A 13,263-nucleotide genomic window follows, 5' to 3' on the forward strand; every position below is an offset into this window, starting at 1 on the left:
AATAATGGATGATGAACAGCATGTGATTACTTGTTTAGATAAGAACAAACAGAGCACTGGATGCCCTTGTGTTTGTTTCAGTAGCAGTAGGAATGTTCATTGATCACCCACGAGGTTGTAGGAGCTCATATTTTGATAAGGATGTGAATAAAAGCATGATAAGAACAGTATCTTAAATCTTTGGCAGTATTGATTTACTGCCAGTGCATGTACAAATGGCACACCACAATCTCCTTCCTTCCTAGAGTTTTAAGGATATATATATATATATATATATATATATATATATATATATATATATATATATATATATATATATATATATATATAAATAGGTTCAGTAACTGCATGAACTATGTGTCTAATGTCTTATATCTAAGTAGGATGTATACAGAACATCCATTTTAACACATATCACTTTGCTGCTGCTTCCACAATCCAAAATCATACTGATAGAAACCTACCACAAAAAATACAAAATTACATCCCATTGGAGGCATTTTTTTAATATAGAACAAAAATAGCTGTTAAACTATAAAGTCAGGGTAATTGCTGCCTGTTGCTGCAATGCTATAAATGTCAATCTTCATTTCCCCCCGATTAAAGTAATAAAAGGGAATGTTTCGACTTTGGATGTAATACACAGACACTGTATCCTCTTGGAGTACTGCCTGGATTATTGACAGGATAGTATTATGGTGCCATAAACGTAACTGATCACGCTAAAGTCACTATTTTCATAAATTAATGGCAGTCAGTTTGAAACTAGCCAAAAAAGATCCCTTAGCTCTAATAAACATTTGCTTGCATTTATTCTTAACAAATCTCATCTCAAATAGAAAATAATTAAAAAAGAAAGGAAAACTTAACAACATTGCTTAAGTAGGTAACTGAAAATGTGATTCTATTAATCAAGCCTGATCACCCAGAAACAAAAGAAAGAAATTTGGTTTCCTTTCCCAAACAAATCGTCGAACCTTCATCTGTGATAACTGTTAAAACAGATGTTTACGCTCTTTACGCCCTAGCCTGCGACAGAATCATGTGCTCCAGCACATGATGCTGCTGTTCCTTGACCTTTGATCTCTGGGTGGCTCTGGAACAGCAGTCACATTTTAAAGCATGCTCTTGGTCCTGCTTAAAAAAAGTATTAACCAAGTCAGTGCAGAAAAAAAAGATTGAATGATGGAGCTGTCCCTAAACAGAAAATAAACAGGAAAGCTATACAATTTGTAATGATTGCATAATGTCATTAACATACAAAACAATAGGCTTTTTGAGATTGTCAGCGGTTTCTGATTTTGTGAATTCCTTTAATTTAAAATATGAAAATGTTTAGCTATCAATGAAACAGAACCATTATAGAGAGAATATAAGCTGTGATAAGATGATTGTTCTTTGTGATAATATTTTACGTGGCTATCTACATTATTATGTAGAATACATGTTACTATATTTACCTGCCGTGGCAAGGATGACATTGATCCTGGTGAGTTCTGATAATGTACAGAACAAGTCAGGACTTGTTTGTGGCAGTGTCTTAAAAAAGGAAATTTGAGGAGTTGAATATATTCTTACACAAAATGTACGAGGGTTCTCCTTCACAGACTCTGTGAAATCTTCACTATTCATGTTGAAATGTGATGAAGCCACAGCTTGGATCAAGACCTTCCATTATGCTATAACAGAGACTGGATGCTTGGCTGATTATAAATCACCTTGGAAACACATGGTGATGCAAAATCCATAATGTGAACATCATGCTTAGAACCATATTTAAGCATTCAGTAGCACTGCTACAATTGCCTGTTAGCATGCATTTTGCATTTATTTACCAATTAAAAATGCATTTGGTATGGATTTGAAAGTACTATGCAAAGCTGCAGTGCTCCTGTAAACAGATTATGGTCCTAGGGGACAGTGTGGTATTGAATGACTAAATAGGCCTACTATGATTTATGATAATGCATAAGAGAAACAGGACTCCTACCCCCAGTCCCTTAACTCCAACTGGGGATTGGAATATTAGCATATTGCCAGTACTATTACATTTCTTCAGTCAACAGCTAACATTATGTACTAATCTGTAATATTTCCTTTTAGTTATTTTTGTGTGTGAAATTATTTAAATCATTTTGCATACTCCATACAATGTGGTACAAGAGTTTGCAGACATCTGAGATAGATGAAGCAAGAAAGGGGAAATCATACCCTATTCAATGCGAGTGTACTTGCTGTCTCCATTCCACACACAAACCCAGACACACACATGCACACACACAAAATAGCCAAAAGAGTGCAAGTTTTTTTTTTCTCTTTAAAAGAATATGAGAATGAAGCTCACCCTGCACCTCAATGGACTCTGATCTCCCAGCTTTAGCGTACACACCATCAGCAGGGGCTATACAGCCTAGTGTGCCATGAGTGGGAGAGAGGTGTTCGTTAAGGCCTCTTTCATTTCAATTGACGGGTTGAATGCTCCTCAGAGCGAGGGGAGATTTGGAGCATCACTATATGTGACAGAAGAGATTACAGAGGTAATCCTGCCTGCTCACCAGGGAATCATCTAGTCTTCAACTTGCTCTTATTAACTGGTTTGCACTCACAGTTCGTGCAATTAACCAATCTCTTAATTTACACCTATTTGATTTAGTTTCTGTATTCAGCAGAGCAATCGGACTAAATATCTCTTATTCCGTGGCTCAGCAATGTTTCACTCTAAGGCAGAGCTATTATCCTTTTAGCTGTGGGTTTGCAAGACTTTAGAATAAGTAGTCATGTAGTTTTGTATTACAATAGGCCTATCCAGCAGTATACCTAATTACAAGGGTTCCTGGCTGAGTCAAAGGTTTTTTTTTTTACTCGATAGACTCGTCAAGCAGTGTTATAGCAAGACCTGAGCCAAACTATCTCAGTGACGCTTTTATATGTCAGGTCTGAGGCCATGTCCAAATTATGCAGATCGATGTCTTTGTCCATTTTGGTCATTCCTCCACAAAAAGGTTTTCCATTTTCTAGTGTGGTAGGAAATGGCAAATACTGGATGACAGTATGTGGTATATGGGAAGCCAATCCCTCAGCAGCTTTTCCCATTCTCCTTTTATACAACAGCTTAAACTGCTACATACCATCTACAGGAAAACAGCAACACTATCATATTATGAATGTAACAGGGGTGTTTCCTCCTGCTGGTCTTGATTTGGGAACCTTTGAAAGTAAAAGAAAAACCTCTTGTCCGGGTCAACTGTGCGTGTCATGTGATTACAACATTGTTCTCTGATAAGGGAGGCATTTTAGCATTTCCGTATTGCCTCCCTTATCAGGGAGGCCTTGTATGATTCTTTCATTAAAAATCTCAGTCATTCGGCTGAAACAAAGTGTTGATGGCATGGCTAGGCACCACAAGGGGTGACCTAATTGAGAAAATATTTTTTTATTTTCTGTGATTTGGTTCTGTCAGTAGCTAGATATCATCCATGTGAACTTGTGGTCTTATTTACTGTAATACCTTTTTTTTTTTTAAATATGAAAATATACTTTCATTCAAAGTTGGTCATAATTTTTTTTTGCAAGCCACCTGCGATTAGAGCGTAAGGGTTGAAAAGATGATCAGCAAACTCAACATCGTGGGCATGATGTTTGTAAACAAAGCTTTTATAGAGCGCATACACACTTGCATGTGGAATTTTAATGTGTGTGTGTGTGTGTGTGTGTGCATGGATTCACAGACATAAACACTATACATTAAGAAATACAAGTGAGACAGTCAAACAACCAAAACAGGGGAACTATGGATCTGTGGTCTGGTGTTGACAGGAGCAATATCCATCAGGCACAGCTGAAGCCGCCCTGCTGTCATTCTGTGATTGGATTAGAGTTGGTCTGGCACTGCTGCCAGCTCCAAGAGAACCCCAGGTGCTTCCTGTTGCCTGGCCTCGGAGGCCTTTGACAGTTTACCCGAGTTCAAAATTGCCCCAAGACACTCTCAGTTGGATATGGGGTTAGAGAAAATCCTATACAGTTTTAAATCTGAATTGTCCTGCAAATGTTTTGATAATCTGCATATAGTTTTTATGTGTATAACTCTAAAAATATAAACTTTAGAAACTTTAAATAAATAATAATCTTCCTGATTGCCAGCACCACACCCCACAGTAGGATAATATACATCCACACAGGAATATGGCTAGATTAATAACATTCCAATTTTTCTGTAAGTGATATTGATTGTCTACACAGAAATAAATGTTTTCCAGCTAAAGTGAATGTAAATTGTTGTTTTTTTTTCAGCCTGCTCCCTACAGTACAAAAAATAGATGGAGACTCAAAAAAAAAAGTATGTTGTAATAACCATATTCCCCGCAAATCAATAACACAAGAGAGGAGGCAATAATGCTGACTAACTGAAGGAAATGAAATCAGACACAACAGGATAGGACAGAAGAATGAATAAGGTGATTTGTATTGAAGAGTAGGCTTTTCATTAAGCATAGACCCTGTGAATGTTGAACAGCTTTTTAATCCCTGACAATAAATCAAATATTCTGTATCAGCAGTATTTTATGATTGCTATGGTCCTTAACAAAATAAGTAAGTCATTTGGTATAAAGCTGTGTGTTTTACATCCACAGTAATCTGTATACAGTCACACTGTGTAGATGAGATTTTATGTAAAAGTGTGCAAGCACTGGCATGTTTTCTATTTACACCCACCCTTTTTCTCAAGTTCCACCCATTACTTCAATTTCTCTCCTCTGTTCATCAACATTATTGCTCCCTTTTCAGATCTTAATTAAAGCACACTACCCCACCCCACTTTCCACCCCTGCTCTGAGACCCCTGTGCAGTAGGATTATGGGATTACACCAGTAGGGTCCATGCCTGTGAAAGACCTCTGTAGCAACCAGCGTACAGCAAGGAGCCCTGTGGCACAAATGAATTCTAGGTGGAATTCTTCAGGGGGACTAACGGAGTCGTGGCCTTTGTAAGCAGCACAGTGGGTCTCTGTCGGCATCTGACGGCATGTTTCCATACTGGCCCGATGGCGACAACTACAGCAAGAGAGTACAAAAATGATTATGCATGTATTCAGTGAATTGAATTCCATTAAGTCAGAATTCCGAAAATGCCCCCCTGAAGAGGTGTGTGTGTGTGTGTGTGTGTGTGTGGGGGGGGGGGGGGGGGGGGGGTGGAGTTGCTGTTTGCCCCCTTAAGTGTGGCAGAATTAATAAGACAATTACCTCAACAATTACCCCTCTGTGCAGCACCCAGGATTCATTTCTGTGGAAATTCAATGCCACTAATTAAAACTGTTGCCATCGCTCTGGCGTGACAGTGATTGTCTCAGAAGATACATTCCCTACCGAATTACAAAGGCAATTTTATGAGTTGGAAAACTGAGAGCAATTATTTTAACAAGCATAAAGCATTTTCTATCGAGCTGCAGTCCCGGCTGATCTAATATTAGTGCTCGTACTATAAGCAGAAAAGAAAGAGTGAAACCAACACCAGGAGAAAATGAGGCTCCCTTCTCAGAAGGCTGTAAACCAGGGAGGTGTCGACCTCCTGCTGCTACTCTCTGTGTGGTCACAGACTGTCTGGCCATGGCCAATGTAGCAACCATTTTTACAGGATGCACACACACACACACACACACACACACACACACACACACACACACACACACATTTATAAGTGCACAATATATCATGCAAAGCATACACAGAAAGACACTGCTTGAGTGCATGCATGCGTGTGTGTGTGTGTGTGTGTGTGTGTGTGTGTGTGTGTGTGTGTGTGTGTGTGTGTGTGTGTGTGTGTGGTTTATAAGTTTTCCATTACATTTCAAATTGAAATACCGCCTTCCGTTTTCAGTTACAAATAAACACTGGTGTCCCCAACCTTAATGAAACAGGCTTTGTATCATCATATTTAAATGTGGACTTTGTGCATGTGGACTTTGTGCAGCTTGGTTGCAAGCTTCCAACCATGATGATTTAATTTCTACCCAAATTATTGCTTTGTGTTTTTTCTGTTCTGTAATGTTTAAAACTCCCCCTGAACTGTTCTCTACACACAGCTTCATGTTTCATGATGTGACACGTAACTTACAAACCTTACTTGAACAAACTTAACTGTGAGTTTACCTTTACCTTACCATGTCAAATTTGTGGCATTATAATAATCCCCTCTGTAATGGCAGAATATATTACTAACATGATTCATGTCCACGCAACGTCAGATTTAGTCTAGAGTTTGTGCTCATTGCATTAAATTCTATAAGACCATATTGGATACACAAAGTTTAAAGACATTTACCTAATTTGAAAACGCCTGCGTGTGTCTACATTACATGTGTATGTGTGTTTTCACGTGTCTCTCTACATCTATAATTACCTTGGCATTAACAAACAATGCTATAAATCCCTGCTGCCATTAGACATGTTTTGACACTATGAATCTCCTCAAACTTATCATTACTGATGTGCAAATTACACATATACCTTTGACATGCGCTCCCAATTAGTCACTTTGTACTCTTAATTAAGCAGCATTAATCTTGTGTGTATGTAGAAGCTGTGAGCTGAGACTGGCAGCACCACAGGATGAAATGAAATGAAAAGAAGGAGGTGGGAGGGTGTACTAGAATGTGCGTGTTGGGCCTGGTATAGTTCATGCTTCAATACACATAGACAAAGACGTGATTAGGAATACAGTCTACTGTGTAGGCATACATTATAATCCCTGACGTTTTGAGACAGTAAATATACAATAATAATAATATTATATATAAGTGATCGTCTTGATCAGCTTTTAAATTAAAATAAAGGGAAGTCCTTTGACTGTGATCATCTGTTTTTTCTGTTGTCAAGATTAAATTTCATATATGATTATTTTTCCTCTTCAGCTGAATAAATATATATTCCTCTATGTTTACTCTATCAGATCCGCAATCCACTGTGACCTACCGTACAGTGTCCTGCCCCAGTCACTCTAACTTATAAAGTGTGACTTTTCACACAAGGCCTAAGCAGTAGGCTGCCCCTCCCTGCCAAAACACATGAGAGATTCCTCTACATATCCAGTCCACACACATTCATCAGGCCTCCCACCTAGTCCAGCAGTGTCCCTTCATCCTCCATTATATTTCCAATTAGCATGGGTTTTCAAAGGATTTAACATAATTTTCCCTGTACAACCCACTGTTTACACTGCCATTGTCTCTATGGGCGCCACTGTGATTTTTCAAGCCTGTGGACCATTAGTGGCAGGGGAACGCATATATACAGTACAGTCACATATACAGTAATGGAGCCTATGTACTGATATTTATGACACAAGGTTGTATGTCAGTGTTCAATGTTCTGTTTTTGAAATGAGAAGGATTTGCTCTAGATCCCAGTGGATGTGTTAAACAGTATATTATTTTATTTTGTATATTTTTCTATTTACAGCCACACAAAAAAAAATATGCACATATATACACATGCAAACAATAGTACAGAGTGAGGCATATGATATATATTTTGTATAGCAGACTATGTATACTGCTCATTAATTTCAGACTAAGACTGAAATGAATTTGTTTTGACCAGTGTTGTGGACAGATAACCATGTACCATAGTATGCATGGAAAAGAAATATGTAACAAGCTGTTTATTTGACTCTGTCCTCAATCTCCTCCACATCTGGCCCTTAAATTATAGCTGCTGAAAACGAGATGAAATTTACAGTGAACTTGACAGGGTTTCAGACTGGGCACAGAGCCCAGTCACCCTGCCTCACACAGCCTTGGAGCCCTAAACACACATGGGGGCCATTATTTGTAAAGTAGCTGCGGTGGCACCAGGGAATGATTTGAAAGGTGTGTGTGTGTGTGTGTGTGTGTGTGTGTGTGTGCTAGAACATGCAGCCCGAGTATGTTTACTCTCTGTTATCACATCCACACATCTCCAGTAAGTGGCGGGGAGAGAGTGTTCCGTGTCGAGGAGGAGATATGGGAAGATTATTGTGCTGTTTAAACCCCAAACTCTCCCACCCACCCCTCTTTCCTAGAAATGGATTATCTTATCAAGTATTGTAAAGCACTTGAGTGAAATGTTCACACACACATTTATCTCACTTGTTATTTGGCAGTGAAACCCTGTCATATGTGTTTATTATAGCGGTGGATAAAGCACAACTTAGCAAATCTTCCTGGATAGCAAAGAGATCTGAAGGCTAATAAGTGATACTACAGTGAATTTAAAATAGAACATTAAATAACACATTAACCTGAGAAAATACAGTAGAAAACACATGTAAGCAAAGCCCCAAAACTCAACAGACATGAAACCCCAAAAAACTAAATAGACAAGAGCCAAAATAAGGGGGGGGGGGGGGGTATAAAGTAATAAGGAAAAGGGGATAATATCTCTGGCGTGCAGCCCCACAGTAAAGCCACTGGTTGGTCATGGCTCTGGGCTGTAGACGGACCGTCTCCTCACAGTGCCGGGTGAATTAGGCTGTGGTTCCACAGTGAACCTCAGCCAGCCCCAGCCAGCCTCAGCAATGTGCTAAACCCAGACGTGACTTATGGCTATCCATCAGAGATTTGGCCTCTGGACCCAGGACTTACACCGCAGAGCGGAAAGGCAAAAAGAGGTTTCATCACAACTACCACAAAAAGAAAGTGGGACAACACATGACATATGTACACTGCCATGGTAAGCTTCACCTAATTGTGCTAATCTCTCTATTCTTCAAACTGAGCATGGTTGAGCCTTGCCAAAAGGCACAGCTCTGACCAGTCACTGCTCAGTCGTGTTCACAGTAGTGGTCAGTACAAAGCCACAGGGCAGAGATGTTCTCCTGAGGTCTCATGACCACAGCTCTGAGGGATACTCCCAAGTAAGACAGCTATGAGTACCAGTGGTTGGAACTGGTTTGAGAACATGATCTTCTTTTAATATAATGCTTGCCATTCCAAATTTCCCCAAATAAAGGATAAAGTTGCACTAAATCCTTGAAAGGGAAATAATGTGTAGCCTATTTCTAGGAAGAGTAAAAAATGGATTGCACCAAGACCATCTCATCATACACATTAATGTGCCACCATGAGAGAATACTATATGTCTGTATACATTACCAAAAGTAGAGCGGAAACAAAAAAACAATAGTTATTACATAAGTAAAACCACAATGTCAGTGCTGTCTTCAGCCTACTCTACACACTCAGACAGAGTGATGTTAATGCTCTCTCCTTGTTGAAACATGTTCTAATAGTTTAATACACAACTTTGAGTGTAAGTTGATACAGGACTCTTGCTATGTTCTTAGTGCCGCTCATATCACAGAGGGTAACGCTTGGCTAATCAGACTCTGTTTGTGAATCGTGCTTTCCTGCTTGCCATATAATCTGGTTTTCATGCACCAGCTATAAGACGCAATGCCCTGTTATCATGCTCCAGTTTTCCCCATGGCATAAAGTGACTTCTCATGTGTTGGTCAAGTGTACTCAACATAAACCTATACTGTATTTTGTCACAATAAAACAATTGTATAAGTCAGAATTAAGCCATTGTACTATCTTTAACTTTACTTAATTTCTTATAAATGTGAAAGTTATGACTTTCAATAAATCTCCAGAGGCAACAAATATATTTGTTACACCTTTTGCTTGACATAAGTATTATTCACCATCTCTGACGAGATTTACAGTTTAATTTTCAGCATGCAGTCATTTATTGATCTGGGAAAGCTTATTAGCAATCCCTTCCGCATAGTCTCTCAACAAAATGTATCTGTCATCCCTCACATAAGCAGCAGGTTCCTTTGAGAAATCTATGGCTTTGTCAGTTACACTGTGGGGAGTTAAAGAATTCCCTGCCACAATACACAGCTGTCTAGTCTATACAATACACATATTGATACTCACAGCTTCAGGGCTCACGCTAATCTGCATTTTGGAGAGAGCCCATCCTTTACCTCATTTTGTGGAGTTAACTTGAAAAAGTGAGTTATGTTTGCTATAACAACTGCAGCTGTAATCAAGTGGTACTGCAATTCAACATTCAGGCAATTTGCAGTGTTTACATTTGTCAGAGTAGAACTGCAACCAAACTCTCTACTTGTGCTTTTATTTTCTTTCTGTTTATTGTTGATAAATTAAACTGCCACTTCACACGTCATGAAGCCTCATAGCTTCTTCACTGTGATTATTCATCTCTTTAAAAAGTGGTCAGTCACTTAATGTACTTTTCCCTGAAAATCTCTCTGTGTTCTGCATGAAAAGTTGCCACACAGTGTCTCTATAAAGTAACCATTCATGTGTACAAGGTGGTGTACTTATATTAACCTAGAAATCGTATTGCCTACTGGAGGTGCTATACAATGTTATGAAGGAATTTCTTGACAGATTGATGTTAAAATGTAAGTTGTAAATATACAGTATCAATAATACAAAACCCTGGTCATTTATGCACCAAGGATTCAGACCATGACGTGCAATTTTACAAAATGAAGCAAAACGTCTGTCATGCTATACAAGTTACTAGCAATAATATTACAAAAAAATACAAATATTTCATTTATTAAGAGTCTTAATTGTATAGTCCTTTCCTTTTTAGAAAGGACTGTACAATGCTGTTGATTACTTTATGAATGACAGTGAGTTGGATAGACAGCAGAGAGCTCTTAACTTAGGACAAACATCAGATTTTTGACCTGGAGAAATGCAATACAATGAATAATTGATAACAATTTCTAATGTATATTTGATATTTTTAGAAATATTGTTTTATTCAAGTCCCTAGGCTTGTTGCAGAGTACCTAAAAGTAGCAGAACAATGTGGAAAGAGGAAAATAATCTACTATACAAGTGAGAAAACACTGCTGTTCAGCATCCAGAGCTTAACCCAATATACCTGGAAGATATTTAATGCCATTGGTTTGAAGCTATCACAGACTCACTCTCGCTTCTTGTTTGGATTTCAAACCACCCATTTATCCAGAGCATTTATACAGCTTCACTCTAACACTTTTATTGGCCATCATCAGTCTTGTTTAAAGCAACCATGCATTAGAGATGGAGTTGCTGGGGGGGAAATTGCCCTAGTTTGATAACGTTGCCTGCAAGAGTTAGGCTGATGGTGGTGGGTGGGCTTGTGGAGGAGACTGAGTAATTAAACTGTACAGGTGATTCATTCAAAGAGAAGGCAGTGCATGAGGATTTGACAACATAGAAGTGAGGATGAAGCTTAATTGCAAACGCTGGCTGTAGCTGAAATGGATTGTTCTTACCAGGGTGTCTGTCTTAATAGAGGCCTTGCTGTGAAGACGAGTTTATCTACGAGAGCCTTTACTATCTTTACTTTATGTGTGTGTGCATGCATAAATACAAAATATGTCAATATCATTTACCTCATGTTCGTAGTACACAGAGAGAAAATGAAAGCCAAGGCACAACACAAATCTATCCCTTTTCTAACCCTGTAAATAAACTAACTCCAGATGGGCCTTTTTAATGCCTCTATTATAGATAATTTTGTTTTAATTAATTGTTTTAAGTAATTTTACTTTTCTTAAACCTAACCTCAAGATGGGTCATCCAATTTTTACATAAAAAGGATTTATTTGATATTTGTCAGATTTATTTATATATTTATATCATACAATATGATAGGATGAATCCTTCCTTATTCAGTCACATACAGCACGTCCTCACTATTGTTTATAACAAACCTGTTAAATGGTAACTAAGCACACAGCTGATCATGGAGAATATTATTAGGAGGCAAAAATGTCTTTTGTGAGTTAACAATTACATCAATTAACATGCTCTTTAGTATGTGTTATTACCCTCGTAAAGGATTCTTCCTAACTGCTGTAGGACTTCTCTTTCCTTAAGTGTTTATAAACTGAAAATGGAATTATCTCCTCTGTATTTGAGTAGCGCAGCTCGCCAGTTCTTGCAAATGTTGACATTGCTAGGTAGGAAAATCATCAGAATTGTGTTCAATGTATTTCATAAAAATGGTAATTACATTGAGGAATGTCTTCCTGAATACTATAATAACGTTAACTAAGGCTGTGTGATTTGAGTTGTATTGATCTTAAATGGCTTAATATCATTAACTGATCATTCTGTTTACAACCTGAGAACCATAATCTTGTGACCAGTGGTTGTGAGATGCCATTGTAAATAGGTAATGGCTCAACATTTTCAACTGTTTTTGTGCAGAGCTAAGTTGTGTCCAAGGGTTATTTTGTTAGAAAATATAGGCAGAAATACAGATTATATTCTTATTCATGAATATTCTTGCCATGAATAACCAGATATATTTGACAATTATTGTATTATTTCTGCTTGATTAAGTAAGTAAGTAAGTAAGTAACGTTTATTTATATAGCACTTATCACATACAGAGTCACAAAGTGATTCGCAGGTCAAATAAATTAATACCCATCAATACCCAATAAAAATCACAATAAATCACAACAAATCACAAAGGCAAGAAACATAAAAATACATAGCAATATAATCAACAATGTAGCAAATCAAATGTGTCTTAAACTGCTTTTAAAAGATATCAACAAAGGTCACCACTCTCAAATCATGATGTCTAGGTGCCACTGTTTCGAAGGCTCTGTCAGCATTAGTTTTTAGCTTAGTACAGGGAACAGCCAGTAAGCCCTGGTCGGAGGACCTCAAAGACCTGCTGACAACATTAGGGTGCAGCAGATCACTAATGTAAGCAGGTGCCTGGCCATGGATGGCTCTGTATGTGATGACAAGAATCTTGAGCTGGATCCTGAATTTAACAGGGAACCAGTGCAAAGAGGCCAGCATGGGGGTAGTATATGTGTCATGAAATGTTTTAATATTGTCTGATTAAATGTTAATAAGGCTGTGTGATTTTGGACCCCAGGAAGACTAGCTGGTCGTCTAGGCGTAAGCTAATGGGGATCCTTATAATAAATACAAATACAAATACCTCCTAGACCTTGTCAACAGCCTAGCAGCAGCATTCTGGACCAAATGTAAGCAATCTACAGATGATTTGCTGAGGCAAGTAAAAAGAGAATAATCCAAACGTGTTCAGCTTAGGGTAGAACAATTTTTGCAATGTTTCTGAGGTGGAAAAAACAAGTGCGGGTCAAGGACTTGACATGCTTGTCAAGGTTCAAAGCCTGATCAAAAATAACACCAATATTTCTCAGGCTAGAGCGCACATTGGAGCTAAGTGACCCAATAGCAGCAATGCTACCAACAGCAACATTTAG

This window comes from Sander lucioperca, chromosome 3 (genome assembly GCF_008315115.2).
Source record: "Sander lucioperca isolate FBNREF2018 chromosome 3, SLUC_FBN_1.2, whole genome shotgun sequence".
NCBI classification, from domain to species: Eukaryota; Metazoa; Chordata; class Actinopteri; order Perciformes; family Percidae; genus Sander; species Sander lucioperca.